This window comes from Lepidothrix coronata, unplaced genomic scaffold (assembly GCF_001604755.1).
Source record: "Lepidothrix coronata isolate B3197 unplaced genomic scaffold, Lepidothrix_coronata-1.0 Scaffold148, whole genome shotgun sequence".
Classification (NCBI taxonomy): domain Eukaryota; kingdom Metazoa; phylum Chordata; class Aves; order Passeriformes; family Pipridae; genus Lepidothrix; species Lepidothrix coronata.
The window spans coordinates 924516-938411 of NW_016690328.1; the positions used below are offsets into that span (position 1 = coordinate 924516).

The window sequence follows — 13896 nt, forward strand, 5'->3', positions numbered from 1 at the left end:
CTCTCCAACTCTCTCATCCTGTCTTCATAACAGAGGTGCTCCAGAAAATTTGATTAATAAATCTGCTTCTTTTTTTAGGTTTTTTTATTTTAATTGCAGTCTGCAATAACAGAAATGTTTTATGTAGGTCTTTTAATAGAAAAAAAAAAAAGAAAAAACCTGGAATTAGGGATGATTGATTTTTCTGTGGAAGATGGCAAATTATACAGAAATATCTACTTCCTGCCAATTTCAAGCTGCTTCTCCTTTGCAAAGAGCAGTCGTGAGGGGAAACGTTTCAAGGTACCTCCAGACACTTTGTCAGATTCTCAGTTCAAAACTGAAACTTTAGCAACAGAAATAAATACCTTCAGGATCTTCAAGCCTCGTGCCAAGAGCTTTCTCCTTTTCTCTCTCCTCTCTCCTCTACGTCAATGGTGAGAGTTTCAGATAACACAAAAAATCATAAAATCATGGAATGGTTTGGGTTGGAAGGAACCTTAAAGATCATCTCATTCCAACTCCCTTCCATGGGTAGGAACACCTTCCACTAGACCAGGTTACTCAGAGCCCCATCCAATATGGCGTTGAACAATTCCAGAAATGAGGAATCCACAATCTCTCTGAGCACCTGTTCCAGTCCCTCACCATCCTTATAGTAAAGAATTTCTTCCTAAAATCTGATCTAAACCTCCCCTCCTTCATTTACTCCTTCCCTGCTTCATTTACATCTGTAAATGGGATAATGTGCCCAGACAACTTTCTTGAAGTCTGGGGTTTTCCCAGTCCTAAAGATTAGATTTGTTTTTTTAATGAAGTGCTTTGTTTTCCTGCTAACGAATATGGGATTAATTGATTTATTTTACTTTATTATTATTATTATTTTTCAATTTTCATTTTTTTCTTGTAGCAGGGCTCGATGCCTTTTGGAAAAGTGCTGTTCCTCTTTGCACAGTCCCATGCTGATCACAAAACCATCTGGATGATGACAACATGCTTTTGCCCAGCCTGCCTGTTGAGCTGGTATCCCTTTTTCTTGCTCGACAACTGGGATGCTCAACAACTGGGCTTTCTGTCCTGCCTAATTGTGTTAAGTTGCATTTGCATCCTAAAGAGAGTGACTGGGAGAGGATGTTGAAGCTTTATATGCATTTTTAAATTCATAAATGCCATCAGTGGAGTCTAAAACATCAGATAACTGACTCTAAAGGCCTTGCTGAAATGTGCTGATGTCTTTATGCCCTGGGGAGTTGTCTTCCCCTGCACTGGATCTCCAGATCCTACACGGGTTGCTGTCAGCTCTGTGAGGGATAAGGAAGGATCATAACTGTGCAAACAGCTGTGGGGGCTGTGATATCTGTGCACTATCAAGTGAATGGGGCAATTTTTCGGGGCATCACCTTCTGGCATTGTTCCTTTGGCAGGAATTTTGTTACAAGAAGCTGTTTTCAGATTTCTCTTCCTCCATCAGAGGACCCATCTTCCCACGGTGCCTCTGAGAATGTGCCTTACCAATCCCCACTCCACTTTTTCAGTGTTTTAACATTTGGGAACCACAATAAAAATGCAACAGAAGTGGAGGCAATGGAAAATATATTCCAGTGTTTTCCAAAAATTTCAAGCACGTGAAGGAGGCAAGTCAGCACAGTGTGTGAGATACTGCGGGCATCGCTAAGAGTTGTTGCTTTCACTTTGTTCCTGGGCATAGTTTTTATTCCCTGTCCACACTGATCATCCCAACCTTATCCCACAGAGCCTCTTCCATGCAGCAAGTTGCAGAATTCTCCTCCCATGACCTCCTCTGGACGTGGGATGAGGACCTTCATGTTTGGCTTGGTGGCTTCTTGAAGGAAAACCTCTTTCAGTTCATCACAGCCGGGACAGTCCTGTAATTCTGGCTTCTGGCTCTTGGTTGTGCTGCTTCTTGTCTTGGCTGTGTTTTCCCAGAGCTGTGCCAGGGGTGGTTGGTGTGATACCAGTGGCCTGGGACAGAAGATGGTGTCTCACCCAACTACTTGGGTGCATGTGGGGAGAAGATGATTCTCCCTCTGAGTCGTGCAATTCCTGTTTCCTTCTATAGGAAATCTGGTAAAATCGAGGGACGGGGAGGGAAGAAAATGGAAAGTGTCTCCATATTTGAAGAGAAAGAGCAACAGCTCCTCTGTGGTGGTTGTTTTGGCAGCAGTTTGCATCTCAATTTGAACCCCAAAACAGCCATGAAGTGCAGGCAGCTGTGTTTGCTGTCCCAGAAGGTGTCTGAGAGGGTGTCAGTGTTCTTGCTGTGGTCCTGGTAGTGTGATGAGCCATGAAGGAACTGTCACCCCTATCCATGATGGAGATAATTTGAAAAAAATTATCAGTTGGGGCTTGCAGCAAAACCTCGGGAATGACTTGGCTTGTTGTATTGGTGCCTCACTGTTAACCAGGGTTTTCACAGTGACTTCAGGGCTGTGGGTCAGTGTCTGTCTGAGTGTTCCCTCTTTTAGAATTGCTCATCTCAGCTGGACTTGCGGAATCCTAAGTCTAGGTGTAGCTCAGATATCAGGGTTTTGCTCTGGTCTGGTACTGCAGAGTTACATCTTTGCCCAAAACTTCTCTGTAGGTGAGTAGTTGATGTGCATCGAGGGTGGAGACGCTTCCACAGATGGTTCAGATGAAGGGCCACTAAGTTGATCACAGGGCTGGAACACCTCTGCTCTGGAGACAGGCTGAGAGACTTGGGGACGTCCAGCCTGGAAACTAGAAGGCTCCAGGGAGACTTTAGAACCCCTTCCAGCACCTAAAGGGGCTCCAAGAGAGCTGGAGAGGGACTTTGGACAAGGGATGGAGTGGCAGGACTAGGAGAATGGCTTCAAAAAGAGAGCAAGCTTAGATTAGATATCAGGAAGAAATTCTTCGCTGTGAGGGTGGTGAGGCCCTGGCACAGGTTGCTCAGAGAAGTTGTGGATTTCCCATCCCTGGAAGTGTCCAAGGCCAAGTTGGATGGGACCCTGAGCAACCTCGTCTAGTGGAAGATGTCCCTGTCCATGGCAGCGGGATGGAATGAGATGGTCTTTAAGGTCCCTTTCAACCTAAACCATTCTATGATTCTTTGGTTCTCAGAAGCTCTTTCTGCCTTGTGACAGGTCATAATGGTGTAGTCCCCAAACTCTGTGTTTGCTGCCACCTGTTCCTTGAGGTTTTTACAGAAGCTGAATCAATTTTCTCCTGGCTTCTATTTTCATTTCTCCTGTGTCAGGGTGATGGGATAGCCACAACATGCATGAGCCCTTCAGCAATGTTTTCTGAGGGAAAAAAACTCATGGTTGCCTTTTCCTGCTCCAAAATATTGGGCAACTACTATTCCTCTGTTCCTCTCCCACCCATTTGTGTTGGGGGATTGAATGTCACCCCTGTGCATGGAGGGAACTGCTCTAGAAGCAGCCTTGTGGCTGGTCTGCTGGAGCAGACATGGTGGTGGAGCTGGAACCCTGCTCTGAAGTCTGTTAGCAGCTGTAAGTGCAGCTTCCCATCAGCTCCTTCAGCTGTCGGAGTCTCTTGATGTGACGCAGGGAAGTTTCTGCCTGAGGAATTTCAGGGAGTGAGGCGAGGGCGGGTGTGCATTTTAATTTTAGTTCTGCCTGACGGAAGATGCTCACCAGCCCATCGTATTAGTTTCAAAACTCCTCAGTATTGTGCTTGTTTTCCTGGGATAACACGCTGGGTTGACTGGGGAATAAGCAGGCAAAGCAGGAATTTGGGGAACAGTAAAACCAACCACGCAGACAGAATTTAGTCTGTACAGCCTGTTGGTAACCTGCGTATTCCTTGACCCTGTTCCTACCCCTCGGAAAAAGGTTCTGACCCTGAAGGATCTTTGCATCCTTTTGGATTGTAGTTACTGGATTGGAAAGACTCCAGTTGTCCAGCTCTAGCTCAGCCATCTTCCACTGGTCCCATCTGCTCATTCATCCTCCAGGAGAAACGGAGCCGTTGTCCTGCCAGCAGGAGCTGTCGGAAGCTATTTTCATGTCTGGTGCCTGGGCATGACATGGGGGAAGGCGTGGAGAATTCCCAGAAAGGCAGTTGAGTAATGGAAGGTGATGGATCCAGATGGAGCAGAGACATCTTCACAAAAAGGCTGCTCTTCCCTCTCTTCAGTTTCTTTGCAGCTGAGCTCTGACAGCGTTAAAACTTCAGTTGGTCCCTGCAGTGTTTGTAGGACCAGGCTTAAGGATCCGAGGTGGCTCAGCAGTGAGGATGGGAATGTTGCAGTGAGGAAGCCTGGATTGATCTCTCCATATCAAAAAGATTGTTATAACAGAGATGTACAGGGGAGTGTTTTTGTTGATTTGTCTTGGTGCTGTCCCATTTTCCACCCCAGAGGCTCCTTAGGTTATGGGGACATGATGTACATTGTGGTTGTGATGCAGCTTGGGGACACTCCTGGAAAACCCACCAGGCAAATTCCTCTACAGAGCAGCTGTGTTGGACATTGTGCGAGCGAGATACAATCTCTGCCTCCACCTCATGAATTGTGTTGTTGCTATTTTTATTCTTTTTTTAATAAATATTGTGTTTGTGTGCCTGGATGACATTTTCCATTCAAAAAGGGAGGGGAGGAATGAACGTGTCACCCACACCCAAGGTGCTGGGCACATAATTCAGGAGAATTACTCATAAACCTGCAAACCTTGTTATCCAGCTATGAAGGATTTCTGCCACCAATTTCCTGAGTCTGGCCACAATCCTGAAATTAATCTCACCTAAACAGGAGCATTTCCTCTCTCAGTGCAGGCAGAAATCGTTTCATTTCGTGGCTGAACCCTTCAGACAAAGAAGAAAAAGGGAAAAAACATAGGGGTTGAATCCCTTGTGACTTTGTTGGCCTTGTTTGAGCTGCTCTTCCTCCTACCTTTTAAAGCTTCAGTGTGAGGTTCTCCCAGCCTCTCTGCCTTTCTTGGAAAATCTTAACATGTTTCCATCTATCATCTCCAGCATCAAAATACCTTCTCCCGCTTCTTGGCCATTCCCATGAATGGCTGATCTTGCCCTTGGGCACACTCATCATGGATGCTTTTCACCACGTTTGCTTCCCAGACAGATCTCTTCTCTCCAAGTCTGCTGTTTTGCTCTGCTGGGGAAAACACAGCTGCCCTGGGGTTTGTTTTGCACATGCAAGTGTAGGTGGAGCAGATTGGAGAAGACTCAAAGCACCTGGGTGACTGCTGAGCTGGGGAGGATGAGAGGGTTTCCCCGTTGTAAACATCTCAGGGGGAGAGGAGAGATCACCCCTTTTGGGTAGCAGATGGGATCTGGAATTTCTGGTATTTGGATCTTTTTGCTTGTGAGAATTCTCTTCATGCTCCCTTAAGGTCATGCTGCTCTATTTCTTTCTCCTGATGGAGAGTCTTCCAGGTTTTAGCTCTTCCTAGCAAAATCCTGCAGTAAACAGGGATAGGGAGCGTGGGATGATTGAAACCCAGACCTAAATGCACCTCTTACACGCTCTTCATCATACTCTTCCTAAGTTTCTTTTCCTGGAGGAGAGGCTGGCAGCTGAAGTCACAAGTTCCCAGCCCTCAGCCCCTGCTGCTTGTTTTCCTTCCTAAAGAAATGAGGTGAAGGAAAGGGACTCTGGGATGCCCAGCAGAGGAAACATCCTTACAACAAAGAGCAATGATGGTGTGGCTCAATAAAAAGCTGGAACAAGGATGTCCTAGGCAATACAAGGAACTGTCAGGCTGAACCCAGAACCATAAAATCATGGAATCATAGAATGCTGAGGGTGTGGAGTGGACCTTAAAAATCATCTGGTCCCAACGTCGCCTTGTCCTGCCCATGTCGGTCAAGTAGCAAGTGACAGGACAAGAGGAAATGGCCTCAGGTTGCACCAGGGATGTTCAGATCGGATATTAGGAAAAATTTCATGATGGATAGGGTTGTCAAACTTTGGAATAGGCTGCCCAGGGCAGTGCTGAGTCACTATTCCTGGAGGTATTTAAAAGATGTGTGGATGTGTCACTTGGGGACATGGGTTAGTGGTGGCCTTGGCAGTGCTGGGTTAATGGTTGGACTCATTGACCTTAGAGGTCTTTTCCAACCTGAAATCATTCTCTGATTCTAATAAACTGGGAGCATTTCTTCTGTCAGCTGCCAGCTATGGCTGGTGGCTTTTAAAAAGTTTGTGTTTTCCCTGTTAGGTGAGTTTTACCTTACCAAGAGGACATGAGAGGGCTACTGGGCATGTTCCAAGTGTAGGATGCTGAAGGATGAGGTGGATTTACCACTCATCTGCTAATGAACACTATGGCAAACAAGAGGGGATGGAGTGGGAGGACTGAGCTGAGTTGGCCGATGGTGATTTCCATAGGTTAAATCGGCGGGTCGTTGGGAATTACATCCTCCAGCTGTAACAACTCAATAAAATCGATGCTTACAAAACCCCTCACACAATTTGATCCAAATCCTGATTAAACCTCTAGGCTGGTTGTCCCCAGCCTGCTCAGTTACACGAATATTTTTCATTGTACCTTTTGATGTTTCTCACACCCAGCACCAAGAAGCTGCTTCTCCGGGAGGGGAAATTCGGCTGCCACTGCGTGTAATTGCCTTGGTGTGTTTGCAGAGAGGTCACTCAAGGCTGGGATTGCTGCTATGGGCAGATATAAATCATTGCTGCAATTTTATCTCTGAATTTTTCTGCCTGAGGAAATTGCATCTTGTTTTTTTTACTGACTTTTCTATATGGAGAATGGAGTTAGTATGTAGTGTTTATACAGGAAATGTTTATTAATGCAATAGGATTTTAAAAATATTCAGCACAGAGCAGTATAGGAGCTAAATACAGTGTGTGAAGGGCGTCCTCTCTGGTGTTAATTGAACAAAGCAAGCTCTTGAGAGCTGCCTGGTGCTCATCTAGTGCAGGACCTACCTCCCACTGTTGCTTTTTCCTTGCAGAATTGGGTGCTTTTATAGCCAAGAGGTGTTGTTCCTGGAATAAAAGCTAAATTTGGAAGTTCTTGGAAGGTAGGGATGTGTGTGTATGTTTGATGGCCAGAATGAGAGAGAGACAACCAGCCAAGACCTTGATTTGGCAGGACTCTCTCTTCTCTCAAGTTTAACAGACACTGAAATGCTTAACTGGATTACAACCAGAGTGTTCCTCCCATGGCAGGTTTGGGATCTTAAAGAAGGCTGGACAATTAAGCAAGGGATTCCCCTTTTCCATTGAAGGTTTTAATTCGTTATTTGTTATTTTTTCAGGCATCTTGCAGCCAATTATAACCCTCCTACTTTTGCACCTCTGCTAATCTGGAAATATTAAAAACTCTTAGCAATTTTAGATGTTTATTTCTAATTTCTTTTAAAAAGAAGATGCTGTTCCCATACTCAGCAGTGATGTTTTGAGGAACCAACACTTGCTTTTGTACCTGTTCTGACAGCCCAGCTCAGAGGCTGCAGGTTGTGTCTGGACACCAGAGCTCGTGGTGCTGATGGTGTCCATGTCCTTAACCTTGTCAGTGAAATAGTTTTCTTCCCAGTACTAATCAGTTGTTTTGGTTTTCCTTCCAGATTAAAAGAAAGTCTAAGGCTGGGGGAGCAGGACTAAGGAAGCAGTTGGTAAGAGCATCTCTTCAGGAGAGGGTCCCCTGCACATGGAATGATGGGGCTCAGGCAGATGCAAATAAAATTTTGCCCTTGAGAAATGTTTTTTTTTCCCACCTGGATTTCATTTATAGGATTTCCCTCGCTTTTGGACTGAGTTGTGAAAAGTGAGAACTGGTTTATGAAATTCTGGTGGTGAGGCTGGGGAGGGAGTCCCAGGGTGTTGTTATCTTTTCTCACATGGAGAACAACCTTCTCCAAGAGCTGTCTCAGAGCTTTGGCCATATTTTCGTGTTCTTCCTGCCTTCTCATTGTGCTGGTCCTTTGATGGTTTCATGTCTTTGATTTCTAGAGTTTGTTATGTACAGAAAAAAATTAAATGCAGGGAATGGCCAACACATGGGTGTTTAAAGATCTCGTGCAGAATTGGAGTCATAGAAGAGTCTGGGTTGGAAGGGACCTTTGAAGGTCATCAAGTCCAACTATCTTGCCATGGGCAGGGATACCTTCCACTGGATCAGGTGGCTCAGAGACTCATCCAGCCTGGCCTTGAATGTTTCCAGAGATGGAGCATTTACCACCTCCTTGGGCAATTTGTGCCAGTGTTTTGCCACATTCATCACAAAAAATTTCTTCCTTCTCTGTGGTCTGAACCTCTACCCTCTTTCAGTTCAAAACCATTACCTCTTGTCCTGTTACTGCAGGCCCTGCTAAAAAGTCTGTCCCCTATTCCCTGAAATTACTGAAAACCATGTTGTTCTGTGGGTCTTCAGGTTTAACTTCATGTTCCTCATCTTGGAAGCTCCTGCCAGGGTGGTAAAGCCTTGCTGGTCTCCTGTGCAGTGTGACAGGCAGGGAGGGGGGCTGGTCCTGGGCCACACTGGTGGGATATGCTTGTGTCCCTTGGATGTTCACTGGTCCACTCCCAAGGATATTGATTTTTGGTCCAGGACGACATTCAGGAGTGGCAAAAGAGCCAAAACCAAGCTCCACTGGCTTTTTCTGGGACTATTCTTTCCCTCCTGACTGTTTTAGCTCCCCTTGGAGGTGTAGGGAGCTAGTGCAGAGTTACAGGACTCCTCCCTGGTGTCCCTTGAGGCAGCAGCTCTGATTCCTCACCTGCAAGGCTCGTATTTGGGGAGAGAGCAGTGCTTTGTGTAAATCTCATTTTCCTGTGGCGGCACTGGTGCTGAATCAGTGTGACAAGTGTCCCTTTTGATACAGGTGATGTTTCCCTAAATTCTGGTGCTCATTGCCCCTGGATCTCCTTGCAGCAGTAACTGCAAGTGTTACTGCTGTCCTGAATAGTCCCCCAGTACCACATTTGGCTTGAGAGAGAGCATAAATCGTCCTCCTACAAGGGTCTGGACTGAAAACCAGAGGATTTGCCTTTCAGTATGAGCTACTCTTGCCTTAAAACAAACCTTGCTGAAGGCATCTTTTCTCAACTTTACAGCTTTCCCTTTCCATATCTTGCTTTGGTGTGCACTTTCTTCTATGTGGCACAAAGGACTGGCTACATGGGAAGAAGGCCAAGAAGGCCAGTGACATCCTGGGTTGTATCAAAAATAGCATGGCCAGCAGGACCAGGGAAGTGATTCTCCCTCTGTACTCCTCACTGGTGAGGCTGCACCACAAATCCTGTGTCCAGTTCTGGACCTCTCATGACAACAAACACACTGAGGTGCTGGAGCTGGTCCAGAGAAGGGCAGTGGAACTGGGAAAGGGTCTGGAGAACAAGTCTTATGAGAAGCAGCTGAGGGAGCTGAGGAGGGGGGCTCAGCCTGGAGAAAAGGAGGCTCAGGAGGGACATTATTGCTCTCTACAACCACCTTAAAGGAGGTCGTAGCCAGGTGGGGGTCAGTCTCTTCTCCCAGGTAGTAAATGGCAGGACAAGAGGAAATGGCCTCAAGCTGCATCAGGAAAGGTTCAGTTTAGACATCAGAAAGAATTTCTTCATGGAAAGTGTTGTTAAGCATTGGAAAGGGGTGCCCAGAGAGGTGGTGAAGTCACCATCCCTGGAGGTGTTTAAGAAGTGACTGGACATGTCACGTAGTGTCCTGGTCTTGTTGACAAGGTAATGGTCAGTCAAAGGGTCGGCTCAATGATCTTGGAGGTCGTATCCAAACTAAAGGATTCTGTGATTATTCTATGAGTGTGGCCTCTGGGAGCAGCCAAGACCGATGGGTTGGAAAGCTGTAGTCAACCACGTGATGGTGAAGATTGTTCCAGCAGTGAGGGTGGAAATAACTGTTGTGGTGTCTCTGTATCTGTGACCCATCTTGCTTTTGCTGGGCCTGGAGTCATGAGCCTGGTGCAGGGCATTGTTGGTGGTGTGAATAATGAAGGACACCAGGTGTGATGAATGTGGNGACCCATCTTGCTTTTGCTGGACCTGGAGTCACGAGCCTGATGCAGGGCATTGTTGGTGGTGTGAATAATGAAGGACACCAGGTGTGATGAATGTGGAAGTCCCATCACCCTTCGAGAGATGCATTGATGGTGTCAGCCAAGCTGGGGCCAAGATATCTCTGCCCAGCTGTCCTCATGGTCCTTGGCTGCGCTGACAACATCTTGGTCCCCGTCAATGTGTTGACCTGTCCCAGCTCACAACTGTTCCTGTGTTGTCTTTGTGCTCTTGGACAGTTGCTGATCTTCCTCTCCCCACTCCAAGTGTACCCTGGGTCTGGTGCTCTGCCTGTCAATGTGCTGCAAGGTGAGGATGAGGAAAGTAGGTGGGAACTGTTTGGGGAGAGTCACCCCAGCTTCAGGTTGGGTGTGGGATGCTCTTCTTGATGCTCTTGAAAGCCCTGCTGTTTGGTAGCCACATGGGGTGCTTTGAGAGCAAAGCTACAGAAGGACATCTCTTGCAGCAGAGAGACCTTATCTCTTCCTGCTCAGATTTGCTCTTTTTCACCTGCTGAGACCCTGAAAGTCCAGGCGGTGGAGTTGTTTTTAGCTCCCTGATTCTCTGTGCCAGTGAAGGCACTTTTGCTGGAAGGGGTGTGCAGGGCACAAGCAAAATGTACTCCCTGGCCCCAACCTGCTTCATCCACATGACCAAGTGTTTGCTGGAGGCTACTGAGGTCTGGAGAGGCCACTCCATGCTAAGTAGACCAGCAGGTCCTCCCTGGGGACATTGTTCAACTGGCCTGACCCATTCTTCAGCCATTCAGGTTACGCAAGTGAGAGGTTGACTGGGGCTAAGCCTCTGCCTGGATTTGTGTCCAGGTGGGAGCACTGAGCATCAGCTTCACTGCTCAAACTTTTCCTGTGTGACCAAGTGGTTTTCTTTCTTCTTTTTTTCTGACTGGCCACTTGTGCTTTCATGTAGAGGTGGTTGGAAAAATCAGCGTTTTGTATCAGTGCTTAAAAATACATACATGTGCACGAAACTGCATGTAAAATATACCTTTTTTAGTTAAACCAAGTGGAGATTTAACATGTATGGGTTGATGCCCTTATTGTGCCCAGGTCCTTGCTAAATCTTGTTGCATTTTCTCATTATCCCCATCGTGATCTTTTCAGGTGTTGCTGGTGAACTTCACAAATGCTGCTTTTCATGTACTGTTTCATCATGTGCTGATTTTGTCTTTAGGGGTGTGAAGGAATTGGGGGCGTTGTTTTTCCAAGGGCACATTCAAAGGCTCAAAGCTGATGAAGGGACGAGAGGAAATGGCCTCAAGTGGTGCCAGGAGAGGTTTGGGTTGGATATTAGGAAAAAAATCTGCACTGAAAGTGATATCAAGCATTGGAAGAGGCTGCCCAGGGAAATGGTGGATTCACCATCCCTGGAAGAACTTAAAAAATGTGTGGATGTGGCAGCTGGGGACATGGTCAGTGGTGGCCTTGGTGGCGCTGGGTTAGTCGTTGGACTAAATGATCCTAAAGTTGTTTTCCAGGCTAAACAATCTTGTCATTCTTCTGTGGACTCACTGGTAGACTTGGCTTTCCATTGCTCCTCTCCCAACAGGCTGCTCCATATCCTCATCCCTCATGTGATTCCTTGTGACACTGCTCTGTGGGATGCCATTGAGTGTGTATGGAGAGGAAAAGGATCCATTCTACAACATCCTTGTGCAGCATTCCCAGTTGTCAGCATGTGACGTGCACAGTGTGGTGACCCAAAAAACCTTCTCCCTGGGTGGTGGGTTAATCTGATAACCACCCACGCCTGCCTTTGGCTGGATGTCCTGAGGTTTGGCATAAGTGCACCCCCATCTCAGAGCACTGGGCAATGTCTCCAGGCTGTTAGCATTTCCTGTGTTTCCTCAAACCAGTTTCTTGGCCAGCATTTCAGCACTGGGGTGGTTTCTGGCCAGATTTCCCTGGTGTGGTGGTCCCTGCTCAGTGAGCAGTGCTGGCTTCGCCTCCACAGAGCCTGTGGCATCCATCCTGCTGCTTTTTCCCTGCCTCTCCGTCCCTGCATTCCTGCAAGGGAACAAGATAATCACTGTGTCGGGTTTGTAGCAAACTCTCCTCAAAGTGACAGCTCTGACAAAAGCTTAATGTGGTGTATTGGGATTGCTGATTTGCCGGGCCACCATCCTGATCTTCTTGGCACTGGAAGAGTTGCTGCTCTGAACTCCCTCGGTTGTCTTTGTTGAGAAATGCTGCCTCCAAGTAACTCGGGATCTGCACAGATTCCCTGGTCTTCCCTGAAGAAGTAGGAAGGTGTTCTCCCACTTTGTGTTTGGCAGGGCAGAGCATTGCAAACAGAGGGGAGCTTTCCGTGGTTGGATGCGAACGTTGCTGTCTGGCTGTGGGAGGTGTCTGCCATGCACCACATGGGCAGAGGGTTCCTTGTGATTTGGGAGAGCTCCTCAGATGGGGAAAACCTGGATGTGAAGGAATTTATGATCAGAGGGCTGCAGCGACTCTCCTGAGAGAGCGGGGGCTGTTCAACTCAGAGAAGAGAAGGTTCTGGGGAGACCTTAGAGCACTTTCCAGTGCCTAAAGGGACTCCAAGAGAAATGGAGAGGGACTCTGGACAAGGGCCTGGAATGACAGGATAAGGGGGAATGGCTTCACACTACCATAGGACAGGTTTAGATTGGATATTGGGAAGAAATTCTTCCCTGTGAGGGTGGCGAGACACTGGCACAGGTTTCCCAGAGAAGCTGTGGCTACCCCATCCCTGGAAGTGTTCAAAGCCAGGTTGGACAGGGCTTGGAGCAACCTGGGACAGTGGAAGGTGTCACTGCCTGTGACATTGGAATGAGGTCTCTTCCCACTCAAACCATTCCATGATTCTATGATTTTCTTTGAGATGTGTGGGGGGATACAGGGAAGTGAAGGACAGTTATTTCAGTAGCTATTGCTGAGGGCAGCTCCTGAATGTCTGTCAGCTTCAAAAATGGGGTTAATCCCCACCACATATTAAGAGATTGATGAAAGTTTTCCTGTGCAGTTCTTTGGACCAAGCACCGGCACCTGAAAACACGTGGAGTATGGAAATTCCGTGTTGTTCCCAGTTCTCCCTGTACAGTAGCAATCACAAGTCAGGTGGGGGCTATTTTCCAGCCTATCAATGTCCTCTTTTGCTTCTAAGGTGGACTGGGGGAAAGATGAGTGTCCTTGACCTCCCTCTGTCAAATGGCTACGAACTTCTGCTTGGGATTCTGTGATGGGGCTGACGATTTACCTTGATTTATTTATGTATCCATTTTTAAAAGGAAGAGAGGGATTGATTTTTCTCTTTTGACTTGGAATTTGCAGAAGCCCAAGTTCCACAATTAAGAGCATGTTACTCATTATCTTAAGGCAAAGACATCTGTGCAACCACCTTCAAACTTCGTGCAGGGAGCTGCCAATTAAACTGTCCTGTGTCAGGCTGGACTTTTTGGCTGCAGCCTCCAGTTTTTCAGGGCACATCAGCATATTTTGGATTGTCTGCGTCCCTGGGCCTTACAACTTCCTGTTCATTCCCCCTTGCCAGGTTTGGATTTTTTTGGGTGTGTTTTAAAAACACCTCCTGCACAGCCAGGCAGGTTTGGGGTGGCAGCTGGTGCACTGGGCGTCATGCAAGGTACCTGCAAAAGAGGCAAATCCAGATGTCCTTTTTGTTTTCCTGAACAATGAAGAAGAAGCTGATGAGAGTTACTTCTGCCTTTGGAGATCCAAAAGGCTGAACATATTTATATTTAAGCTGAATGAGGTGGCAGTTCTCCAGCCACCTTGCTGCAAATTTATTTTATGGAGCCTTGGTGGGGATCTTTCCTCTTCTTTTCTGTCCTCTCCCACTATGCAAAGATGGAGATACCATGTATGGGGTGGTGTTAGAGAGGGTTCTCTGGGAATCATGGAATGGTTTGGGTTGGAAGGAACCTT

General features: G+C 47.0%; 1 protein-coding gene across 6 annotated transcripts in view; it reads left to right on the forward strand.

The window, feature by feature from the left end:
* The window catches only part of TSNARE1 (t-SNARE domain containing 1), a 479220-nt gene that overhangs the window by 37812 nt on the left and 427512 nt on the right, over positions 1-13896 (forward strand). For 5 of the 6 annotated variants that reach the window (XM_017828461.1, XM_017828456.1, XM_017828462.1 and 2 more), the window contains one exon: positions 7534-7581. The exons of the other annotated variant lie outside the window; for it this stretch is intronic. The gene's annotated coding sequence lies outside the window, so the exon portion shown is untranslated. The remainder of the gene's footprint in view (positions 1-7533; positions 7582-13896) is intronic. 6 annotated transcript variants of the gene reach the window in all.